Source organism: Uloborus diversus, chromosome 2 (assembly GCF_026930045.1).
Source record: "Uloborus diversus isolate 005 chromosome 2, Udiv.v.3.1, whole genome shotgun sequence".
Lineage (NCBI taxonomy): Eukaryota > Metazoa > Arthropoda > Arachnida > Araneae > Uloboridae > Uloborus > Uloborus diversus.
The window spans coordinates 127244314-127264795 of record NC_072732.1 but is presented as its reverse complement, the minus strand read 5'-3'; the positions used below and the strand labels follow the sequence as shown (position 1 = coordinate 127264795).

Below are 20482 nucleotides of genomic sequence, written 5' to 3'. Positions count from 1 at the left end.
ATCACTGACAAATCTCTTTTCTATGGAATTTCTATGTCTTGTGAAAGTTTAGAAGATATTTACTTCATTAGGTAATTTGGGAGAAGGCATCAAGATTTTGGAGTCTCCCAAACAAAAATGAAGTTGGCAGCAAAGCAAATCAACCATTTACTGTGTCTTAAACTTACTAATGCAGAGTCAAACCCAGGATTAGTAGCATACTTGATAGATTGGCAATCTGGTTAACCACAACAATGTGTGAATGCAGATCATACTTATGAGGCTACAAGGTGAACAGGATTCATTCTTAAAACTAAGCACTCTTTTAAGCACTTTTCAAAAAAAAAAAAAATAATAATAATAATAATAAATAAATAAAATAAAATAAATAAATAAATAAAGCACAGTTAATGCAACTAAATTTTGAAAACAGTTAAAGATATTTACCTGATAGCAGTATTATTTCTTTTATCTCTAATGCTCAAAATAGATGATAAAACAAAAAGAAGTCTGCCAATAATTACTTTTTAGAAAGTGCTTTTAACTCTTTTCACTATTCATGATCATCATCACTCTGAAAAAATAATCAGTGATAACTTAATGAAAACTTAAACTAAAATATTATAGATAATAAAACTCAGAACTATCAAATTTATATAAATGATGTAAACCAGACATCATTTTTTTAATAGAATAGGGTCACCCAGGGTAAAATGGGTATAAAAAACAGCTTTTTTAATTTCAATGACCCATACCAGAAATATAATGAAGTTTTTGTTCAATATTCTATGCATGTGTATTTTAGGTCTAATTTGAACATAGTTTGTGTTTACTTTTTGCTTTAAATTTAGTGTAAAGGGGTATACCTATTTTACTCCAATGCATACCTATTTTACCCTGTGCTTCAGGGTAAAATGGGTATACACCGGAGTAAAATGAGTATCTACTGTTTAAAGCTGAACTACACTGTAACTAATGGAGAAAAAAAAATCAAGTTTAATTGCATTGGAGGATAAAAACTTAATCCAAAACAACTACAAAAAATGTTTAATGAATCAAATTTATGAACAAAGGGTATATTAGCAAAGACTTGCGGTTCCATTGAGGTAATTATCTTTATAACATATGATGTCCAGTGGCGGATCATGTGATTCTGAGGCCCCAGGTGCAGCTTGATCCCGAGGCCCTCACAACAAAAACGATAAAGTCTTACTAATATTAACAATGCTGGAAATCATAACTTTTTTTATTTTTTGAATAAACGAACAAGCTTTCAGGGGGGGGGGGCAGTTACATTTTTATTTAAAAGGGAAAAAAACGATATTTCTGACCCCCCCCCCCCCAAAAAAAAAACTAGTATGTTGTGGCCATCACGAAACTTTCTTCTATATTTTTCTTTTCTGTTTTTTTCTGATCCCTCCCCATGCTTGACGAGGAAGCAATATTCCCAACAAAAACAAAATTACACATGCAAACACTTGACGACCATCCCAATGTCTGAATTATTGCAAAAGCAAAGCAAAGAGTGAAAATTGAAAGTTATTTTAAAAGCCTTGCTTGAATTAATTACAAATATTTTATTTGTTAACAACAATAGGATGGCAACAGTTAAAAATTTTAAATCATTGAGATAATATTACCGATCATTTCCATACAATTAAAATCACGAGAAATACGCAGACGACAATCTATTACGATTTATCTTTCTTATTGTTGCATTAATAAAGCTATTTTTATTCGCAAGAAAAAAAAATCAACACCTCTTGGAGCGATTGGCGTCAAAATTGAACCGAAGCCTGTTTACATATGGATTCATATATTCCAAATTTCAACTAGAACGTAGCATTACTTCTTGAGATAGGGCACTCACAATGGAAAAAAAGAACGGGTGATTGCGCTATCCCCTTTTTAGCTGTTGACACAAAAATAAAATCAGCTTTTATACCCACTAAGGGCTATTTGCAGATAAATTTTTCTTCCATTCCGTTCATTATTTCTTGAGATACAGCAGCCACAATTGACGACAAAAAATGTTCTATAGCTCAACTCCCGTTTGAGTTATTGACACCAAAATTGAATCAGCACCTGTTCCTGTTAATGGCAACATATGGACCAAATTTTGTTTGATTCCGCCAGTTACTTCCTGAGGAATAGCAAGCACGTGCAACTCAAAAAACGTCCCATTGCTCCACCCCCCTTGGAGGAATTCGTGCCAAAAACCAGTGGGCACAAGTTCACATAGCGGCACATATATGTACCAAATTTTGTTCGATTTCATGCGGTAGTTTTTGCTGTAGAGCGGCCACAAAAAACTGGTCACACACAGACGTGACACACATACACACACACACACACATACACACACACATACACACATACACAGACAGACAGACATTTTCCAAAAATAGTCGAAATGGACTCAGTACACCTCAAAACGTTCGAATCCTCAAAATTCGAAATTTTGCACGAATCTAATACTTTCTTCTATATATTAGATATAGAAGAAAGTAAAAATTACAGTGAAAAATTTTGCCTCCTATATTTGTACGTAATTTAGTCAGTACAGGGGGAGAGATCCTCCGAGCCCCGCTTTCTGGCATTTACAGGGGTCGGAGTGGTGATTTCAAAAATTTTAGGATACAATTTTGATAAAATTTTAGGACAACAGATATCAAGTTTTTTTTTTTAACTTAAACGTAATGTATAAGCTTGATTTTCGCAGTGGATGATAAAACGTTTCAAATTCAATCTTGAAAATTACAGTACAATGCATTCAATCTTTTATTCTTTAACACAGTGACCAGTATGAAATAAAAATAAATGTACATATGTCCAATTGCTTCTTTACTTGCTTTGTTGTTGTTGAAAAAATGTCCTTAATAAGGAGGGTTTAAAAGCAGAGTGCAAGTCCAAAATTTATTGCGTTTTTCTTTTTATCAGATAATCTGATACTTTTTGGTACCTCAAAATCATCAAAAATACCCCTGTAAATTCCAGATAAATCATTTAAAGACGCAAATGAATAATTGTTTTTTATGGCAACTAAAACTATAAGAAAACCTCCGCTTACGAAATTTTATCTTGGAGTGAAATTGAAACAAAAGCTTTGGATTGCTTCATTATAACCAATATGTTTTCAGTAAAAGACAACGAACATGGAATTTAAAATACAGCTTGATTTTTAAAGCTACTTGTCAATCTCTTATGTCTCGCCGCATCAGCATTCGACAATACCTGAGAAAATAAAATGCTTTAAATTCATCCCTGTCTGCATGGCTCCATGTGCTAATTTTGCATCTATTTCTCTCTGCCTTTTCAACCACAGGGAAGAGAATTCCGTTTCCCATAGCATTTAAATAAAACAAACTGTTATTCACATTTTTAAAACAAAAAGTTAGTGACTAAATTTAAAAATTATATGTGCAAGAAATAATCCAACTTCACTGAACAGAAACACAAATAAAAGCAAACTGAGTCTTTGTATTGGAAGAACAAGCTAATGCTCAGACTACAACGCAAGATAAGCATTATAAAAATAAATATTACTTCTCACCTGGGGACAAACCATTTAACTTTTGTTCTAAATAAGCTTTTTGAACCATGTGCTTACATTTGGGTTCTTATTTTGTTGTATAGCTTTTTTGTAGAACAGGAATGACTGCAAGATATAGAAAGTATAGATAAAACAGTTTTATAATTGAGCATTTGTTTTTGTTAACTGCACCCCCCCCCCCTTCTCTAGAAAAAAAAAAAGTAGCAGCAGCATAGGTTTTTCTCTTTCTTAAAAAAAAAAAAAAAATCTTAAGGTCTACAAAGTTTATCTTGTCTTAAAATTCAGGCATATCAGCATGAAAAGTTTCATTTTTCTGCACAAGTAGGAAATATAGTGTGAACATTATAGAAATTTTAGGAATTTTAGGACAATTCCTAACCCTAGGCATTTAGCAAAATCCCAGCTTTCCTCAGTTTACCAATGCAGGTATAATTCAGTTGTGCAATCAGAAAAAAGTCCAAGGAAGGCGATGCACTTTGTAAAAAGAAGAGAGAGAAAACTTGTAATCTGATAAGAAAAGGGGGGTTCGGGGGTTCTCCCCCGGAAATTTTTTGAAACTTTGAAGGTTTAAAAACGCCATTTTAGACTTTCTTTGCTAATGTTTATGGACAAAAAGGTGAAGTTGTCTCAGCGGAAAGAGGTAGAAATTGAAACCTTAAAAACGCGATTATAGGCCATTTTATTAACGTTAGGGTAAGGGATGGAGCCCGTGGAGTGCCCTCAATATTTTTTTAAAGAAAATAAATCGAAATCAATTCTCTGCCCCCCCCCCTTCCCAATTTCGGAATTGAACTTTCAAAAACACTATTGCAGACAAAATTTACATGATAAACATTTTTTACGGGAAAGAGGTGCTGGGGCTCTTCCATGAAATTTTTTTTTTCAAAATTATAGTCCTAAAAACTTTAGCAACATTTTATATTCAGGGGCTATACCATTTTAATTTTTTCTAAGTGTAGTTTAAAAAAATTAATTTTTTTATGATATTAAAGAAAGTTTGTTCGGGGACCTTTGCTCGAGTATTTTCTGAAATTCAAAGTGTTCATCTGCTTTCGGAGTCCTGGGTGGTAATCCTAAGGCGTACGCTAAGAAGTGGGGTGGATGAGGAGAAAAGTATAATGAGTTCGCTGCGCGCAACTATGAAAAAATCCAAGTGAAATCCTTACTCTCATATTTTACTTTTCCTGAAATTATTTATATACTTCTGAAATTCAAAATTCATAATTTAATTTCCTTTAATGTTTGAAAATTCTGATTCTTCAGAAGTTTTCAAGCAAATCTTAAAGCCTATGTTTTTTTTATGTATAATCATTACCATCATTTTTTTTTTTTTTTTGAAGCAGTAAAACATGCCTTTTAGTACATGGCAAATGTTGATGTACACTCCTGAAAATAAAACTGAAACACTTCAATAGTTGGGGAGAAACTAACCTACGCAGATCTTAATCATAGCATTACGACGCTGTCAGGTTAGGTTTGCCGCAACTACAGTTTTTATATAAAACGTTTGTCTTTAATAAGTAAATTAATCTTAATGAAGTTGAAATTGTAAAATATATTACAACAAATGGCACCAGTGAAAGAAGGAGAACACTCAAAATCAACTACTTTCGCAGCAGAGGCATTTAAAATTTTTATAGTAATTTTATAAAGCGTATTTGTAATGAATTGATAAATGGTTCTTTTCTCTGTAATGGAAATATAATTTAAAGAAGAATTAACAGTATATTCTTTTTTTTTAAAAGCAATACCTTTGTACAACTTTGATTGTAGCCTATTATATTTTAAAATTTATCATTTAACACCAAGATTGCAGCATAATTCTAAAAATAAAATATTTATTAAAACATATTTAACTTATCTCAAAAGGAATTATGGTCTTGTCGTTGATTGAAGACACAGAGCAAAAGCACGAGCACGAGTGAATCAAAACAGCAAATGACATAACTTCTTCGTTCTTCCTCAAAAAAAAGAAAGAAAAAATTCCCGCCTTTTCCAAACTGCTTATTTAGTTAAATACGTCATAAAACTATCTTGTTACGGGTTGGTCACTGATGAGATAGTGGGAAATTTAGCAAAAAGTAAAGAAAGAAAACACAGCTGTGCGCTGTGCCCAGCATGTGAAAACGACTTCGATCTGGACCCCCCACAGATCTGTCTCTTCTCCCTTCAGCATTCTAGACAAGGAAAGGGAATATAATAGTTAGTCAAGAAGAGTGACCATTCCAAGAGGTCGAGTTTTACAACCCATGTTGTAAATCCTGCTGCCTGCTCCCCTTATTTAGAAAAACACCGATTCGGGCATAATCGCACAAATGATGATTGGTATAGTTTGAGGACTGATATAATACTGACACAAAAATGACGACTGGTTATCATTTCTTTGAGAAGAGCGGGGGGGGGGGGTCTCACCCCACTCTACCCCCTCTCGACACTTCCTAGCTATATGGCTATTCCAATTAAAGCAACTATCTTCATGTGTATATCAACAGTACTTTTTTAAAACAAGATGCATACTCCTTACTCGGACGAAGGCGACTTGTAAGTGGTCAAAGAACTCAATGGAACGGGAAAAGTTCTTCTGGTAAGCAGGCCAGGATGTATAAATTTTGGGCCCCCCTGCAAAAACTGTGTAGGGCCAATCCCCAGAGGCCAGCAGTGTGTACATTCGTACCGTTAACAAGAACTTAGTGCTAGTTTTTTTATTTTTATTTATTATTATTTTTTTCAATTTCTTGGGACATTGGCCCCTTTCAGGTCGTGTCCCCCCCCCCCCTGCACTGCGTGGTTTGCGGGTACGCAGGGCCTGCTGGCAAGACTAACTGTGCATTTTATCAGAATAATTTTGTCGAGTATTTTACAAAGAATTTTATGCTGAAATTGTGGGAAGAAAAAGGAAAATCCAAACTCTAGGGAAAATCCAAAAAAAGGCACCTGAAGCCAGGGGCCCCCTAAGACTCAAGGGGCCCTATTGGAAGCATTTATCCCGTGCGAAAAATTCATGATTAAATATCAATTTTCATGAGTTTTGAACATTTTCCACTCAAAATTATAGCTTTCAACGACAAATTTTCAAAACAAAAATTTTGGTTTTGAGGATAGGCCAGTTCGCAGCTCCGAGGCCCCCTGCTTTTCTGGAGGCCCCAGCTAGCGCCTCATGCGCCTATGCGGTGATCCGCCACTGATGATGTCTGCACATCATCAATGTCATCTTTCTTAGGGAGCACATAGGATGAATCCTATACATAAATATACTTCTCAGTATATTCACCTTCAGCTGAGATTTCAGTGATTAAACCTATGAATTTGTGAATCAATTTCTTCCACAAATTTAATAATGACTCAGTCGCCAATGGCTGGATTTAACAACGAGGAGAACCACTAGTTTTCACTTCTACTTAATTGGTTGTTTTATGTCCTTTCTTTCTTTATTTATTAATTGTGTATTTATTTTTATCTTTTTTTTTTTGTGTGTGTGTTGTTTTTCTTGCTTGTACTTTTGCAGCCATCTGTTCTGTTGTTAAAACTTCTCCCACCTTTGTACACTCTTGCATTATCTTTTGTAAATTTCTCATAGTCCAACCAGTGCTAAAAAATGGCTGTGGACAAAGAGGTACAGCTGGAGAATTTAGTTGCTTCAGTACAACTTTGCTATGTGGCATTAGGATTCTGTTGTGATTGTGTGTGAGGTTGTACTTAGATAATGTTCTGGGCATGGGGTTGGTTTTGAAAGGAAATTAAAAAGACAACACATCAGCTATCAATACCTATTATGTCTAATAATGTGTAGCAATAAACCATATGAATAATAATAAACCTACAGTAAATTACTAACCTACAGTGATCATGAACTATCAATAATATCAAAAAATATTTGGCAAAAGTTATGGTAATTAAAATAATAAATAAAACAAATAAATACAGCAGTAATTACTTATAAAACTTTTACAAAACATATTTTTAGTTTAAAACATGAACAATGTCTAACAACTGTCTTGCAAAGATAATTTAAAACTGTTAACCTTCATGCATTCAATGTTTTAAAGTCAAAAATATTGGTTAACCCATTTTACCCCTTGCAACTAAAAGTATTATAATTTTTTTGTTAATATTAAAATTTACTTAGTTTTTTTTAATTTTCTGTTAGAAAAATTCTTCTTCTATCAAACCCAAATAAAATTTTTCCGAAAATCTCCCTGTAAATTTTTTTAGAAAGAAGTTGATCACTCTCTATAAACAGGTTGTTTTGTGTTCTGAAAAATCAAATGACTGCCAAGCCTGGTAAAAAAGTTGCTATATTTTTTTTCCCTCAAGTCAAAATGTTGCCAGATATGTAAACATTTTCATCATAATTTTTTCTTTTCCAAAAATGTTGTCTAGTAGAAAAAAAACAAGAAAAACGCAACTATACCCATTTTACCCCAGCTACCCATTTTACCCTGGGTCCCCCTACTCTTGAATTTTTGCAAGTCATAAGAATTAGATTTGAAAGTCATATTTTCAGTAAGCAGCTAGTGGCGAGAAAACACATTTAGCTTACGGTTCGCTTTTTCCAAACTCAACTCGAGACAATGGCAAACCAGATAATTTTAATTTATTAAGTACTTCTTAAGAACTTAATTTTTCTTATGTAAATATATATATATATATATATATATATATATATATATATATATATATATATATATATAACGATCTTCAGCATTACGAATCTCGCACAAGGTTGACTCATTATTGAAAAATTTAAAAAAGTTAAAATTAACACATACTTAATTTAATGCACTTGTATGAAAAATATTTTTGAATAACTAGATTATGCTTTTAATGCTACCTTGTCATGTTATTTTTTAAGTATTTTTTGTCCAAAAGACATAACTGTTCTAGGAGCTACTCCCTCCACTAAGAAAAATAAACTCAACAGCAGCATTTTGAAAAAGCTTCCGTTATTTCCAATGCTTAAAGTATTTGCCTTAGATTTAAATGCTCAAAATTTTTCACATTTGGCTTTTAGATGTTGAATAATTTATACTTTTGGCTTCTTCATTTGTTTCTTGGATGCCAGGTGTCATACATAATTTAACGTTTTGTTGTTATCAGTGATGAGAGTGGTCAGAGAGCAAAAAGGAGGAAATCCAAAAAAATTTCGTAAAATTGATGATATCTAAAACTGCATCAAAATGAAGCGCGAAAGCCATGATATTCAAAAATTCAACAAAAAATGGCTAATTTATCTGTTTTAAAGGTAATACATATTTAATTACCTATAAGTAATAATTTTGTACAATTTGCTGCCTTGCCTCATTTCTTGCAAAAATGCTTATTCCTAAATAAATCTAAATTTTGAAAAAGAGACAAAAATTTCTAACCTCTGAGTTCTTGAACAAAGGGTTGAGAGAGTCAGGAGTTAATCTTGGATGCATCACACAATAGTCAAATTTTCATATTTTTTAGAGAAAAGTACATTTTTTTTTCATTAAAAACATTTGAATTTATAGCATTGAACAAGTGAGAACATAAATTTTAAAATTAGGTTTGTTCATAAAGTAAAATCATTAATTTGTCGATATCTTCCTATATTGTTTATACAGCATTGTGAGGATATCGTAGCCTAGAGTTCTGATATCCCAACATCGCTTCACGTTGTCTTGCCTACGACATGACGGATAAATGCCGTCTTTGAAATTTGGCTTTTAAATCGCTTTCACAACCCAAAAACTGTGGAAATAAAAGAAAAAATACAAAAAGCAGAAAATCGTGGATCCACTGAAGATTTTCATCCCTGTGTTAAGTGCAGCAATCTTTTAGCATCTGCTTTGTGTAAGATGTTTCTTATCATTTGCTTGATATTACGCGATAAAAAGTAAGCTTAGCAAAAAATATAAACATATTTGTAGAAGAAATATGCTTTTATGTAATTGCAACAATAGGCCTGTTTATAAATTATCAGAGTAATATGTTTTGATCAAGTTTCAGGCAAATAATTGCTATGCAGATTATAGACAGACATGTACAAGTGCAAAAAAAATATATATATATTGTTGGTGCAAAAAAAAAAAAAGAAGAAACAAGGAAATATTTAAAAAATATATACACAGTGGTCCCGAATTCATGGCACAAACTTTAATGGTAGGTACAGGACATTGTAACAAGGATTTATTGTATAGGAATGTGTAGTCACAAGTGACGCGGTAAGGGGTAAACAGGGGAAATAAAAGGAAAGAGAAATGGAGTGATCGGTAGTATCATTGCCGGTAGAGGGCAGTAGATCTCTAGCCGCCGTTGAACATGATGCATCGCAGTAGGGAAAAGCGCCATTCACAATTGTGCTGCCGTAGACGATGGGTGACTTTACGTATGCAGAAAAAGCAGACATGCATTACATGTACGGCCGTGCAAATGGTAACGCCAGAGCTGCGTTACGAATGTATCGCGCGGAGTATCCTAATCGACGAATGCCGTATCATGGAATTTTTCAACGGTTACATCGTCAAATTTGTGAAACAGGTGCGTTCGACGTCAACAGACATGACGCTGGTCGATTAAGAGCTGTACGCACTCCAAGGCTGGAAGAAAGCATCTTAAGCATTGTGGCTGATAAACCTGAGTCAAGCACAAGAACTGTTGCACGTGATGTAGGTGTGAGTCATCAGACTGTATGCAGAGTGTTCAAGGAAAATCGCTTACACCCCTTCCATTTTCAGAAAGTACAAGCATTGAATCCGGCAGATTATCCTTTTCGCGTGAACTTCTGCCAGTGGATGTTGCAGCAATGTGCGTTGCAGCCGGATTTCGTAGGTCATGTGCTATTTACAGATGAAGAGACATTTTCACGTGAGGGTGCCTTTAATGTGCACAATTCCCATGTGTGGGCAACCGATAATCCACATGCAACGCGTCCGCATGCGTTTCAACAACGTTTCAATATTAATGTGTGGGCTGGCATTGTGAACGACTTTTTGATTGGCCCATACTTACTACCCATGCGACTCAGTGGCGGAAGCTATCTTATTTTTCTGCAAGAAGTGTTACCACAACTGCTGCATGATGTTCCGATCGCCATTCGTAACCGCATGTGGTTTCAGCACGATGGTGCGCCAGCACACTTCAGTATTAATGTACGGAATTACCTGAATGCCACGTTTGGTGCTAGATGGATTGGGCGTGGTGGACCAGTCCCTTAGCCACCCCTATCTCTGGATTTCTCGAGCCTCGATTACTTTTTATGGGGACATCTAAAGAGTCTTGTTTATGAGACTCCAGTTGACTCAGATGAGGATCTCGTCGCTCGCATATCTGTAGCTGCTGCAGGTGTGCGTGAAATACCAGGCATCTTTGAACGTGTAGCCGCTGCACCGATGCTGTCAAGCATGTATCGCTAATGGTGGACGCAATTTTGAACACTTACTGTAAACATGACACTTGTCAACAACGATTTCAATAAAATCTTTGTTTTTCCTTTCGGCCGTTATTTCCCCTGTTTACAACTAACCACGTCACTTGCGACTATACATTCCTAATACAATAAATCCTTGTTACAATGTCCTGTACCTACCATTAAAGTTTGTACCATGAATTCGGGACCACCCTGTATATATTTATAAAAAGGAGGGGGGGGGGGGGCATTTGCCTCATGGCGAGTGATATATTTAGGTGCAGTAAGAATGTATATGAGTATAGCAGAGCAACCAACCTAGGAAGTTCAAATTACAATTCACTTCAATGTTGTATAATTCATGGAAATTAGTATACTACATTCTACAGAACATTAAAACACACAAAAACAATTTTTAATTATTGAAAACATCATAACAAAAACTTCCCCTAGAAGTTTGAGGAATCACATTACTTTTTTATGAGCAATATTACATTGTTCTAGGAACAATAGGCAAAATTATGTTCTCTCCTGAACCTACTTAAAACCCAAAAGTCTTTCAAATAAGGTTCTAATAAAACTTGGACATACTGCTTTAATTTCAACAGGGTAACATTAGTAAATTACTGTGAAACAGCACAGCATAGTAGGTGGGTGTTTGAACATCATGTACTTGCACTCTTTGATATGTAGCTTTTGAAAGTCTTGTGCCCGTACTTTTGACCAAGTACAGAAAAATATGTCCATTTAAAACTGATGCATTTTATGAGAATGGCATTTTATGCCAATTTTATATTACACTCCTTTTATGAAAGTTCCAATTTTGCTAGCACAATTTTTGTGAAAGAACTAATAGATGAAAGTAGGTTCAGAATGCATCGGATTCCAGTTTATCTAAAAATAATAATGGCATAATGGTTGGTTTGAATGTAAAATGGAAAAAAAGGGTCAAAATGCACAACTTTTTATGCATATAAGTTGGCAAGCATTTATGATGCAGTTTTAAACCGCCAAAAGTAGAGTAAAAATGTAGTGAAGTTTTAACATTTTACATTTGACAAGCTAATAAAATGAAAACATTCAAAAATAAAACAAAATGAGTTATTTTCCATACAGTTGGACAATTTAATTAAAATTAGTACACTACACAGACAAATTTTACAGGTGGGCAGTTCTCAAAAGGTGGGAACAAAAAAGTTAACTTTGAGCAATTTCAAAAATTTTCAAATTTGACATCAATTTTGCTTTTATTCTACAACATGCATACCTAGAACACAATATATGAACATGAAAAGACAGCAGGTATTTGTAAAAATTGTTAATTACCAAATTAAATCAGCTGTCTGTAGGTAACAGATTTTGGACATTGTTGTCCTGTAGGTAACGGATTTTGGACATCATCATAATGTAAGTTTCACCATTTTTGACAATTGTTAATCTGATTTTTAACTTTTCCAATGAAAATTTTATTTACTACTTTTTGAATTTTGAAATTTAATAATAAAGAGGATATTAATGAAGTACTTGAATGGCTAAACATACTGCTCTTTACATATAATAAAGTCTTGGAATGATTTTGAAGAAATTGATGAAAGGTAAAAAAAAGCTTCATGGAAATAACTATACAAACTCGTAGCTTCTTTTATTAAATAACATTTGTATTTCTCTGGATTATTAACTTTCATTTCTGCAGATATTTTCCAAACTTCGAATGTACTTCTACCAGAACCTCACTTTTTGTTCTACTTCTAGGAGACAATCTCGTGTGAGCATTAAAATTTGCAATAAATCCTTTTGCAAATAGGTATTAAAAATCAATAATGACTTCAAAAAGCATATAAATACAAATTCCGTAAAAGAACTTAATTAAGTGTCTGCTGTAATTTACAAATTTGTGCTTCTACTTACGTTGATTTGTCTGACTTTAATTAAGTTGTTTAAAGCACTTTTTCAAAACATGTTAATTCAAAAGGCTTACTATCTCTCAAATCTCAAGATAGAATGAAAATTACCAACTGATATTTGTTTACAAATCAACTGCAGACGGTTTTTTTAACTCTAAAAAATTAAAAATAAAAAAATTGCTAGCACAGGTGATAAAGTCGCCAAAACTGGTGCAGCTGACGATCAACTACATTTGTCAAACTGGAATTTCCCTCTGGTAACCTTTAGCTTATCGTATACTGTGTTGTCGCCAATGGAGGTTTGCTTGGCGATTTTAGCGCAAAATGGCTTTCGTTCGAACATAACCAGCCATGTTTCTACTGTAATTTATGTATTGTTCAATGTGTAACGTATTAATTATGCAAAATACCAATGGATTAAAGAAGATAACATTATAATAACCATTTTTATTGAGGTTAGAAGACAGTGGATCATCAAAAATTATGAATAAACGGACAGAATTATCGGCGTCAAGATCGTAACGCCATTTGGACATCGCACATGTATGTTTAAGAAAAATCATTTTTCTTCTAAGATACTACATAAAAGCTTATGAAAACACTTTAAACAATTAAAAATTGATTCTGAGGATCGATAAATACCTTTAAAACGAAAACATCATATACTTAGTTCTCAAATAATAGCATTGTAAAGATCGTAACTTTTGGACATACATCAAATTTCAAACTTACGTTTTTTTTAAATCGTTTACAAAGTAAATAATCTATCTTTACTTTTGTTATTTGAGTAAAATATTAACAAAAAGTTATTCAGTGTAAGATTCATACCTTTAATTTTTTCTTAAACGTATGGAAATAATTAAAAAAAAATTTTTTTTAATGGTACATTTGCTCAGTTAACGTTTTGGTATGTCCAAAATTGTGCCTTTTAGCAAAGAAAATATTTTTTTAAGGGCATTTGAAGAGCATTTTTTCCATAATTGACGTCAATTCTTGTCTCTATACAGTATTATAGTTTAACTCAAAAAATTTTGAGTTAATTAAAATGAAAGTTATTTGGTGTTGAAGCTTCAAAGTTGAGGTCTGTGTTTGTACCCACCTTTTGAGAACTGCCCAGATACAGCTTTTAAAAAACGAGTTGCATCATCTAGATTTATACGACATACAATTTACAACCAATTTATGCCTTTATGTTTGTATGATTTTCAATCGAGCTCTTAATTTAAACTATTTTTCATACACAGTTTAGGTTGTTACATGCAGGCTCTGAGCTAATACAGTTAAACCTGCTTATCTTGAATTTGACAGGACTAAAGAAAAATACGAGATAAGGAGGTTTCAAGACACATCACAACACTTTGATCTTAGCCAAAAGGCTGAGAAGCGATGGTTTCGAGATACAGAAGTTTTGATAAAATATAACAAAGAAGCAATTGGAGCAATGTCAGACGATTTACAGATTCTTTTACTGAACATTTCACTGTATGACTTGTTGTGGTTACACTTTTTACTAATTTTAATGATCATAATGAGAGGATGTTTATGTCTGCCTTTAAGAACAGAAACACACTTTCTAGTATAAACCCAGAACAAAAGAAATGTTCTCTTTCAGTGACTAGAAAGGGGGACTCACAAAGGTTTTTCACTGCTCGACACAACACCTCTTGCCTCCAGTTTTCAAGTGAATGGAATCCATAGAAATTTGCTCTTGGTACATAGTTTTTTCTGGGCAACATTTCACATTAGACTTAGAAGACTCAATGACTACTAATAATAGAAATAAGTCTTTCTGTCTCCTAATCCTGCTGTTGATAAAGATCACTGGATATCAAATTTGAACATGACAGTCTAAGCCAAAATTCGAGATACGAAGGTTTTCAGAAAAATTTAAATGAGATAAAGAGCATAGAAAATGTTGAATTTATGCTATAATTGCAGGGAAAATGAAACATTTAGAAATGTGGAGGCTTTCTAGATGGTCAAGTTTGAGATAAGCAATTTCGACTGTAGTATACTACATGCTCTACTTGCAATATAGCTTCAGGCAAACTGAATTTCCATTAAAAGTTAGGGATATGGCAGGAATAGAACTGATACTATAAAAATTGGATATTATAAACAAAATTACTAAACTCAACATATTGATTTCAGCACAGTAACCAGACTTTTGTTTTGGAGAGAGTTTTATCAAACACATTTGTTGAGAATGCTTTATGATAAACAAAAGGCATCATGTAGAATAGTTTTAAAAAAATTTCGGAGGGAGTTTGTACCTCATAAATTTTTTTATATGGCGCTGATTGATTTAGAGATGCAGGTAGTGTTTCAAATAATCAATATAAAAGCAGAGTACGATAATTACTTACCAACCACAATTTGAGGCAATAGGCAGACATGTTGCATAAGTAGTACATGATTGGCAAATTAATATATTCCATCATAGTTCAAAAACTATTGATGTAAACCTGTATGAAGTGAAGAACTTAATATTAATATTTTTAACAACACAACTTAGAAATAGCAAAAGTAATAATATGACATTTTCGGTAATGTATAGATATAAGAAAAAAAAAATCGCTAATATTTATGCTTCGAACCCTACTTGAAAATATCCCTCATTTATCTTTTTAATATTTTCATAGTTCTTTAATTCTAATTACAGCTATTTTCCAATATTCCAGGATTCACTATGTTAAAATTTTTACCTTAATTGTCTTTTGCAACTATATTGTCAATTATTTATACAAATGAAAAATACAAGAAGAGTTCGTGTGCTTTGTTTCTCAGTCTGTAAGAGAAAAAAAAAAAGGATTTCATACAAGCATATGCCCTACTTAAACTAAATAAATTTCTAGACTTTCTACATTGAAAACCTATGATGACTTCAATGCATTCACTGGAAATTTTTTTTTTCTTTGAGAGTATAGCTGTTTTACAGCTAAACACATTTTAGCTGATCCAAGAGTGTTTGTGATACGAAATTTTCAGAAATTTATGGTTGCCATTTCCGAAAATTTTGGGCCAACAACAAATTCTAAAACTAAAAAATTATAAAAACAAGTAAAAAATTTTTTCCCAATGATTTCAATGGCTTTTGTATGCAGAAATGAAGAGTTTTTACATGGAAAGGGGCGGGGGTCGAGCTTCTTTAGTTTCGGAAAATATTGCACTGTCTTCAGAAAATTTTACTTGAGTTCACTAACATCCCTGAGCAGATCCTGCACCTATAAAAGGAAGTAGGTGATCAATGTAAGAATGAAGGCTTTCACGGCCTGTGTCAATAATGCTGAAAGGTTTCGGGCTGTTGAGCCATGGTCTGAGTGTTGTTACTCTAACCTTTCGGCCGCACCTATGGCGGCTATCTTCAGTGTCAGCGTGGTCGAAGCTTTCAGGGAAGCAACTTCATAGCAACCGATGCAGATATCGAAGTGTTGTCACTATTTATGTGGGAAGAGCTAGCTCTCCCTTCGTTCTGGGCCAGGATTGGCTGATGAACGTTCATCCTTGTTTCTGGTTGGCTGAAACTTGAGCTTTCTTCATTCTGGTTGGAGAATGGCTGCTGGGCATCCGTCGCCGTTTATGGTTGGCTAGAAGTATCTCTCTAGACAGTGGTGTTCCCATAGGGTATACTCCATATACCCTGTATACTCTTAAACATTTTTTAGACATATAGCATATACCCTCAAGCTTCATAAATTTTCATATTATGATAAACTATCCATAATCACATACACAAATTGTGCATAATGGATTACTGGGAGTATACCCTCAGAAAAATTGATGGGGACATCACTGTCTCTGGATAATCTGTCTAAGTGTAGCAACGCGACAGTTTGTTGATCTTAATTCCTTCTTCCTTTTTGTTAAAATTATTGGGATGTTTGAAAATCTCGATCGCTTCTCTGTTTAATCTGGCGTAATACTCGGAAGTCCTTGAAAGTATTTTGGTTTCTTTGAGCTTAATGTCATGTGTGCCATCACTAAAAGTCTGTTCAGCGACTGCTAATTTCTCAGTGTGACCCAGGCGGTATTTTCTTTGGTGTTCCTTTATTCTTGTATCAATGCTTCTTTTCTTTGTTCAAATGTAGGCAGGAACATGGGATTTTGTAAACTCCTGCAGCAGACAAACGGTCTCTTGCATCTTTCACTGATCACAGTAAATCTCTTGATTTGATGAGTAGGCTTGAAAGCAGTTTTGATATTGTGTTTGCACAGCAGTCTTTCAATTCTGTCCGCGACACCCTCAAGGTACAGGAGGTAGGCTGTAGATTTGACTGGTTCTTCTTCAGGTGGCTGTCTTTCCACTTGGGGGTGGAAAGCTCTTTTAATTTCTTCCTTCAAAAAGTCGTTGGCTTGTAAGACATTTGTGAGGTGGGAAAGTCCCTTCTCAATAGCAGTTGGTTTGCAGATTGTGTTGACCTTCACAAATAAAGTTTTCAGCACACCCCTCTTCTGTAGCGGATGGTGATTGGACTTCTTGTGCAGATAGCCACCCGTTTGTGTAGGCTTACGATAAATACAATGACCTAGGGTTCCGTCAACTCTACCGTTGACCATGACGTCCAGGAAAGGCAACTTCCCTTCATTTTCAGTTTCTATCGTAATTTGGATATTCTCATGTTGGCTGCTTCTGTGAGTCAAAAATTGATGAAGTTCGTCTTTTCCATGGTTCCATATCACAAAGGTGTCATCGACGTATCTGAGCCAGCAAGTTGGTCGTTTTTCTGCAGTGCTGAGACCTCATAGAGAAATTTGAAGAAGTGCTAATGGGAACACTGTTCTGCACACACGGAAAACTAGAAAATTTTGAGTTAAATAAAAGTACTATAAAAATTATTCTCCAAGACTTTAAAGATGATTGCAGAATGCTCTAAATGTAAAAATCTCAATTCTCGTAAAGGATGCAAAAGGGTTGTGCACTTCAATGCATAAATGAAAATAAAATTGTAAACATTCAAAAATCAAAAGCTGATCAAAAAATTAGCAAAAAAAAAAAAGTGAAGCATTGTTTATACGTTTCTCTTTTATACGTTTTTATCAATTATACGTTTTTAAAATTGGTCCCTGCAAAGTCTAATACACATTAACCTATACCTATTATAAATTTTTTCGTGTGTACGCTTTTTTCATGCAGTCCCTTCAAAAACGTATAAATGGTGCTTCACTGTAATACAAAATCTAGCTATATTAATAGAGATAAATACATAAAAAAAAGAGCAAAAAGTGATTACCTCTTATGATATCTGTGTGGCACATGCTTCCTGTTTTTCTCAATTTGTCTCAATAACATTATATTCACTGAAAATCCTGTTTCAACATTAGCCTGCTAAGAAAACAAGATTAGCAATTTTGCACACACTAAAAATAAAAAAAGAAATCGTAAACAAAAACTAGGTGACTGTCAAATAAAGTGGGAAATTGTAGGTCCAAGGACCAATTTCAGGCCTGAAGGCTATACCCAGAAGGTTACGGCTCCGAACCCTCTCTAAAATTATACAAATGGCACATCAGAAATTCATATTGACATCTTCTGATACATTTTCAACACAAGATCCCATTTCCTAAAATTTTTTTTGTATATGGCCAAGAGTTTGGGTTGAGCTCAAAAGTTCTTTAGCAAAGTTAAAATTAGAAAATAAACTTTAGAAAAATGCTAAAATGTTGAAAGTTGATGAATATGTTCAATGTCTCAATGTATTTCGATCTCCAGTTGAAAGCTAAATTCAAAATTCAGCAATGACAGTAAAGTAACAAAATAAACAGTAACATATATATTAAAATGCAATAAATTCAGAATTGTACTTAACATTAAGAGAACACAAGATTAATTTTTAAAACAATACATGCCCTCTCACCCAAAAAATGCTAAAACAAATTAGGGTTTCAGAAAACATAGTGTTTACTAAGACTACTGTTGAAATTCATTGCAATTTAAACCATCTTAGCTAAAGAATACAATAAGTAAGATTCAGTTGAGTAATCGCCCTTCCTCTCTTAGATCGGCTTTCTTATATTTTTATTTGAGTTCAGTTTTGCTTTACTTACCTTGGGATCAGCATCAAGTTACCCGATGAAAGTTTTCCTAGCTTCCAGGTATTTAACACATAACTGCGAAACAGCTGCTGTCAAAAATTCCCTTGGAAAGCAGCTTTTGCTCATAGGTACTCAATCCAAAAGTAAGCAAATTTTTTTTAAGGAACAGCAAACCATCACCTCAGAGCAACAGTAAGACATATAACCCCAGGAATAATAGTAAGATTTCCTACTGTTGCTGGTAAGCGATGATATGTTGTTGAGGCTCTTAAGTCATAAAAAAGTAAAAAGAAACTAATAAATAGGTACATCACACTTATTGAATAAATATTAAGTTTCAGACAAGTAATGAAATTGTACAGGATACTATTTTAATTAGTTTTATTAGCAACATTCTGAGTATGTGTAGTTGTGCATATTTAAATACAAATATTATGCAGAAAACTGTTAGCAGAAATGAAAGCAAACAAAACTGGACAAATGTCTATTCATAGAGAAAATCAATTAAAATGAATACCGACAATAAATCAACAATAAAAAAGGGGGAACACAAATTTAGCTAACAATCATTCTAAATTCATAGAAATCAAATGACCAACAAGCATTTTAAACAAAAGGCCAAATATCAGCTTTTATATTTTAAAATAAAACATACAAAAAGGCTTCTGACACATAAGCATTGACATATAAACAAATCACTGAAAATGAATTTCCAAGTAAACTATTCAAAAATACTTGGCATTTGAACCCTTTCTAATATCTTTCACATACAATTTTCCATTCATTTTATGAAGTATTAAATATGCTTTCATGCAAGATTTGTTAAAGTTCTTGAAAGTATGAAATGTTATTTGCACATGTTTTTTAATAAGCTTTCAACTTCAGTCAAAATGTTTTTAGTCGTGTATTTCAGCAGCTTGTACACACACTTTGGTTAACCAAATGTCGCTTTGTAAAACCAAACTCATTATAAAAACAATAATACATAATTCAAATAGCAATGCGATATTGATACAATATTTTTCAAATGTAGCTGAAAAGAATTAACTGAATGATTAGCATTTACACGTGAATTCCGGACACACCAATTTCACTGAAGGAATCAATACAAAAAAACTTGCTACTGCAAGCATAAATATGAACTATAAAAAGAAGAAAACCTAGACAACATCACAATTAAAGATCAAGGAAGAAAAATTTGCTCTTATTACACGATCTTTTCAGTTGATACTTTTTTTATGAATGTAGTTGAAGAAAACATGAAAGTTATTTATTTTATTTCGAAAATAATGGCTCATAAATAGGTTATAATTTCACAGGATGAGTAACCAATCCTCTTATTATTGGCTGTAAACAGAGCTTAGAACTCTTCCTCGATGACTGAAAATGTAAAACGAGGGTCGATTTCCGATGGCTTCAAATGATTTACTTTCTAGTTCTGTAGTGGCACGAATTTCTTTGAAGTCACCGGCAATTAGAGTCACTCCCCAAATCGTAATTACCAGACTTAATACGGTCTGGGCTATAATGTCCACAGGTAAATAATGAAATCCTTGTTCTGTGAGGCGTAAATATGAACGATGTTGAGCTGCTGAATATGCTGAGTGAATCAGGGAAAATAGACCCAAAGTAATGAAAAAT

At 33.5% G+C, this 20482-nt stretch overlaps 1 long non-coding RNA gene across 1 annotated transcript; it reads right to left on the bottom strand.

Moving 5' to 3' along the window:
* Positions 1 to 443: 443 nt before the first annotated feature.
* LOC129217324 (uncharacterized) lies at positions 444 to 18690 on the bottom strand. Its single transcript, XR_008580209.1, has 3 exons — positions 18040 to 18690; positions 15175 to 15273; positions 444 to 553 (listed from the first exon to the last, which is right to left on the bottom strand). It is a non-coding gene; the product is annotated as an uncharacterized LOC129217324 (long non-coding RNA).
* Between the last annotated feature and the right edge of the window lie 1792 nt (positions 18691 to 20482).